Source organism: Humulus lupulus, chromosome 1 (genome assembly GCF_963169125.1).
Source record: "Humulus lupulus chromosome 1, drHumLupu1.1, whole genome shotgun sequence".
In the NCBI taxonomy this organism is placed as follows: domain Eukaryota; kingdom Viridiplantae; phylum Streptophyta; class Magnoliopsida; order Rosales; family Cannabaceae; genus Humulus; species Humulus lupulus.
Window position 1 is genome coordinate 56,264,829 of NC_084793.1, and position 6,184 is coordinate 56,271,012.

Genomic DNA, 6,184 nt, shown 5'->3' on the forward strand with positions numbered 1-6,184 from the left:
TTTTTCTCTCTGAAACTCAAAACGTAAAGATAAAAGTGAAGAAGAAGATAAGATGAGACTATATATATGCATACTAAGAGGAGGTCAAGGGTCAAGCTAATCTGGGCCATTGGCTAGATTCGGTATCTGATCAAACGGTCGAGTGCAAACGTGGCAATGGCGGCAAAAAGCTGGCATGCGAATAGACATGGGTGTGGTGAAAAATTACTCGAGTACTTTGATTGAGCAATCTGCGACTGACGCGTGTCCACACTCGAGTGTAGTAGGTAGCTGGGTTTTTGAAAGAGGCAGTTCAAAAGTTTCCTTCTCATAGGATTCGAACAAATATTTTTGAGGGGGCAAAATGTTACACCCCAATTTTGAGAATGGGAATTTTGATCTCGAAACTCAAGCTCGTAAGGTGTAAGCTCGAGACTAGCACAGTCGTCATGTGATCAGAAAGTTAGAGACAGTCTCACTGAGCAGTAAATGTGACAACATCGGGATTGGTGAGCTCGAGAACTATGTAGTCTCGGAGGTGTTCCGAAGCTATAAGTTAGGCTCGCAACTCGCAGTGGCAATGGTTCAACACTTGTATAAATTTCTTGATTTATTTCCTACCCTAAGGCAAGACGATTTGAGCTCGAGTATTGTAAGCTCGAAGAGGATGGTCTCGTCAACATCACTTGTTGAGAACATAGGTGAACCAAGGTGACGAGCTTGCTACAGGTAAACGGTCTTGAAGGTGTGTGAATCTAGCATCCAAGCTCGCAAGCTGTGTGTGAACATGTTTATTGTTGTAAAATCCCTATGTTTAAGGGATTTGATGTAATTTGTTATTAAATATCAAATATCATGGGATATTACCGCATACGTAGTAACTAATGCATTTAATGGCATTATTTTAATTGATTTGTAGAATAACTCCCCAAAATCTATGGGAAGAGATTCGATAAACCACTCTATAAATAGAGTGAGATGATTCATTTGTAGAGGATGGAAAAACAAATATTGGAAAAACTCTGTACAATTGCTTCTAGAAAACTATCAGAGAATTCCAAGAAGTTAATAACACAGACTCGTGGACTAGGCAGATTTAAACTGCTGAACCACATAATAAATCATGTCTATATTATTTGTTTCCTCTGGTATATTTCGTTTACTTGCTCTTCTCCTGTAAGTTGACGAAAAACGACGTCAACAAATTCAACCACTTAACATACTCACTTGCTTCAGTACCATCACACTCTTTAGGACTTGCTATCAAACTCAACTCCAATGGATCCTTAATAGATTGGACCCATTTACTTAATTCCTCCAATAAACTAACACAAAAGCAACTGTCACTAGTTGAGGGATATTTCAATGCTTTGAAAACATTAAAAACAACCTCATCTCCTTGTACTCTAAACCTTAATTCCCCTTCCTGAACGTCTATCAATGCTTGCCCCATGGCCAAAAATGGTCATCCTATTATAATAGGCACGTCCTCATCTTCCTCCATATCTAATACAATGAAATCTGTTGGGAAAATGAACTTATCTACCTTTACTAGAACGTCCTCTATAATACCTCTGGATGTGTTAACGAACGATCATCCAATTGAAGAGTAACAGTAGTGGATCTAGCTTCCCCCAAACCAAGTCTTTTAAATACAGACAACGACATTAAATTTATTCTTGCACCTAAATCACATAAAGCTCTCTCACAATGAAAGTTCCCAATGGTGCAAGGTATAGTAAAGCTACCCAGATCTCTTAACTTTTGAGGAAGCTTCTTCTGAATAATTGCACTACACTCTTCAGTTAATGCCACAGTTTCATAATCCTCAATTTTTCCCTTATTGGACAATATCTCATTCATAAACTTCACACAACTAGGCATTTTATCTAAAGCCTCTGCAAAAGGGATGTTAATGTGAATTTTCTTAAATACTTCAAGGAATTTGGAGAATTGTTTGTCAAGATTTGCCTTTCGAAACCATTGAGGATATGGAATCTTTGGTGTAGGCTCAGTGTATTTTGGTTTTTCTATTTTGGAAGGTCCTCAGTAATCTCCTCTTGAATTGGACTAGTAACATGTTGGTTCTTTGTATTCTTCCCTTTTTCCTCCACTGTAGGTCCATCATACTTAGTCCCACTCCTCAAAGTGACAGCTTGACATTGTTCTTTAGGATTTACCTCTATGGAACTAGGCAAATTCCCTTGTTGTCTACTAGAGAACATTTGAGTCAATTGACCTATTTGTGTCTCCAAACTTCTGATTGAAGACCTTGTCTCTGTCATGAATTGATTTAATTGGTCAAGCTGAATTGTTGGTGAGTTCATTTGTGGATGTGGTGGTGGATGAGATGGCGTGGATTTGGATCATAATATGGTCTAGAATGTAATCCATAAGTTGGTTGATGAGGTGGTTGTTGAGGTGGGTATTGTGGATATTGTGGTTGTAACCCTTGATTATTTCTCCAAGTTAGATTAGGGTGATTTTTCCAATCAGGCGAATAGGAATTTGAGTGAGTTTTCGGTGCAGGTCTTGAAACAGTACCTATAATATGTGCCTGTTCCAAGGGCATATTATTCACATCAGTTGAGCAACTAGTTATGCTCGGGCATTGTTCATAAGAATGAGGTCCTCCACAAACCTCACAACTCACGACATTTTGTACTTGCATTTCTTGTGCGGCGAGATTAGTTTGCTGCAATTGCTTGGTTAGAGATGTTACTTGAGCGGTCAATAGCGCTATTGGATCAACTTCTAAGACTCCTGCTACTTTCTTGTTCTCACGCTCGGTAGGCCAATTATAATTATTCATAGCCATCTCTTCCAAAAGTTCATATGCTTCATTAGTGCTTTTTCTCATAAACACTCCTCCCAATGCTGCATCTATAATTGTCCTTGTATTTCCCTCCAAACCATTATAAAATGTATGAACTAGCAACCACTTCTCTATTCCATGATGTGGGCATTTCCTTTGCAATTCTTTAAATCGTTCCCATGCATCATACAAAGACTTCCCATCCAGTTGATGGAAGTTGTAAATCCCTCCTCTTATTCTGGCTGACTTGGTAGAAGGAAAATATTTACCAAGAAACTTCTGAGCCAAATCTTCCCAAGTAAGTATAGAATTGGCTTGTAAAGAATTCAACCAACTCTTAGCTCTGTCCCTTAGTGAAAATGGGAATAATTGCAATCGTACAGCATCGTTACTCACCCCATTCCTTTTAAATGTTACACATAACTCCAAAAAGTTTGTGATATGTAGATTTGGATCCTCATTTGGTAACCCCCCAAATTGTACACAGTTTTGCACCATTTGAATAATTTAGGGTTTTATCTCAAAATTATTAGCTTCAATAGTTGGAGGACGAATGCTAGAATGTATCCCCGTAACAGTATGGATTACATAATTCCTTAATGGTGGATCGGCTTCAGCTGCATTACCCATATTTGCATTGTTGACAACATTATTTGCGTTCTCAGCCATGGTGAAATCCAATATTTTCTTTATCTTTCGATTTTTTCTGCACGTTCTCTCAATTTCAAGATCTATTGGTATGATTTCCCCAGCAACGACACCAAAAAACTTGATCGGAAATATATATATATATATACGCAAGTGCACGCAATCGATTCAAGTAATATATTATAAGTAGAGTATCGTTCCCATGAAGATTGTTTTCCAATTACCAACAATTCATGAAACACAAAATAATCTTGATCCAAATAAATGTTAAACAATGAAAATAAAATAAAATAAAATAAACCAAATTAGAACAATTAACTATGATATTGAAAATTAAGTCCCCGGCAACGGTGCCAAAAAACTTGATCGGTAATATATATATATACGCAAGTGCACGCAATCGATTCAAGTAATATATGATAAGTAGAGTATCACTCCCATGAAGATTGTTTTCCAATTACCAACAATTGTTCTTTTAATTTCTATTTGGTAACTAGAATTTTGATTTTTGAATTTAATTTTAAAATTGAAAATAACTTTGAACAAAAACAACTAATTAAACGATTTAAAATCACTATTAAAAAGACCTAGGGTGTTAATTTCATCAACTTTTCATTCTACTAATTTTATTAGTCAATTATAGATTTCTTTCTTCCTATTCTAATAGCAGGTTAACATAATTCGATTCCTATTCTTTTTCAAGATATAAGATCTCAATCTATGTGCAGGTTTTCTACATCGTTGTGATAAACTTAAACATATAGAGGGCATTAAGCATGGAAACCTAATTACTAGACAAGTCATACAGGTACTTTCGTCCAATATGCAACCTATGTCTATATAACGATAGCATATTCAATTCTCATTTTTCGAATTTTGAATCAAAATCATAAAATCAAGCAAATATTGATCAAGTATTTACTAGCATTAAACACACATTATATAGATTAGAATAGAGAAGAAAAATCAAAGAACATCATAATTAAATTAGATAGAAATCCAAGTGACTACATTAAACTCTAGATAAAATTGTTTAGTTCATATCAGACATGACTAAATCAACAAAATAATAATTCAAAAACATAAGATTCATAAACTTAAAAAAGAAAGAAATTTTTTAAACTGCAGAATAACTATCCTAAGAATCACAATTAGTCTCTAAAAACGTAATTAAAAACTGACCTAATGACTTAATTAAACCCTAAATATGAATTTATAGTAAAAAAAAATAACTAAAGCTGTGTTTTTCTCTATGCGGGTCATGACTTGGCCTTCTCTGGGTCGCGGCCCATGTCTGTTTTGGAACCTTTCTGATTCGTGTAATGTCCTTAGGCGCCGCGACTCAAACATCTTCAAGTCTCGGCCCGTGTCCAAGTTATCCCTTAGCGGAGCCTCTATTTCCTTCTTGAGTTGTGACTTGTAAGCCCAAGTCGTGACACTAATTCCATCCAGCAGCTATGCGCCTCTGACTTCACCTTGAGTCGCGACTTATAAGCTCAAGTCGCGACTCTAATTCCATTTTCTTCTCAGATTACTTTTTTCAACTCATCTCTTCATCAAAAATCGTCTTTTAATCATCCTTAGCATAATTTTGACTCCAACACCCGCCAAAAGCATCGTTTTCCCACCATTTTCACTTCTTTTTGCATTTTTCTCGTGATTCATCGCACCATCCTACAACAAAGACAAACAAAAGCGTAATCTTGCACAAAACACACATTAATACTGAAGATTACCACAAAAACACATTCTAAAATGACGTTAAAATGAAGTTATCATTCGCTAATCCTCAATTAGTCCTATAAATTTTCAATTAATCCCGACGTGCCCAAATAATCACCAAATAACTACCCATTACCCGATAAATTCTGAATACGCACTATGTTCCCGAAATACCCCTAGGCTCACCCTGACCCGGGTCTTTAACCCCGTTGTGACTATTTCTCTAATCCGCTCACTAGGATCGTCTTGAGTTGACCATCGCTAATGTATCCACATAATAATTTGGTCTCAATCATTTAACACATAATCACTTTTATACCCTCAATGGGTCAAAATTACAAATATGCCCTTATAAACAAGAACGAGCCCACATGCATATTTAATACACATAAACATTCATATATATCCATATTACGATTGAAATCATGTATGCCATGTAGTCACACATTTATGCAATTAATTCCACATATATAAATCCAATTATGCCCTCCCGGCACACTATTTAATGCACTAAGCCTTATTAGCAGATTGGGACATCACAACTATCCCCACCTACTGAAAATTTCGTCCTTGAAATTTACCTGGACAACTAGGGATGTTAATCCTGCATAACCAACTTTAGCTCCCAGGTCGCTTCCTCGACCTTGCTATTGAGACGTCTAGCTATTAACGTAGAACCTTTCCACAAATCTGTTATAATTTTAAAAAAATGACCATTTCCATGTTATTATTATCAGAAAAATAAATCTCCAAAATTTTCCTTGAACCACTCACAATCTTGAGGGTATTATGGTCTTTTCACAAATTCCATTTGTTATTATTATTTAATTCAATTAAATAATTATAATAATAATATAGCAAACCAAAAAATTTACACATCATATGATAAAATAATTTCATTCATATTATTATTACTCTTATGCCCATAATAATAATATTCAATTAAATAAATAACAACTTAACACGAGTCGTTATTTATTCACTTGGCATTATACTCATGTCGTGATTCCATAAAAATTC

General features: G+C 35.6%; 1 non-coding gene across 1 annotated transcript; it reads left to right on the forward strand.

The window, feature by feature from the left end:
- The first annotated feature begins 2,927 nt into the window (after positions 1–2,927).
- LOC133813610 (small nucleolar RNA R71) lies at positions 2,928–3,034 on the forward strand. Its single transcript, XR_009884619.1, has one exon. It is a non-coding gene; the product is annotated as a small nucleolar RNA R71 (small nucleolar RNA).
- Positions 3,035–6,184: the final 3,150 nt, after the last annotated feature.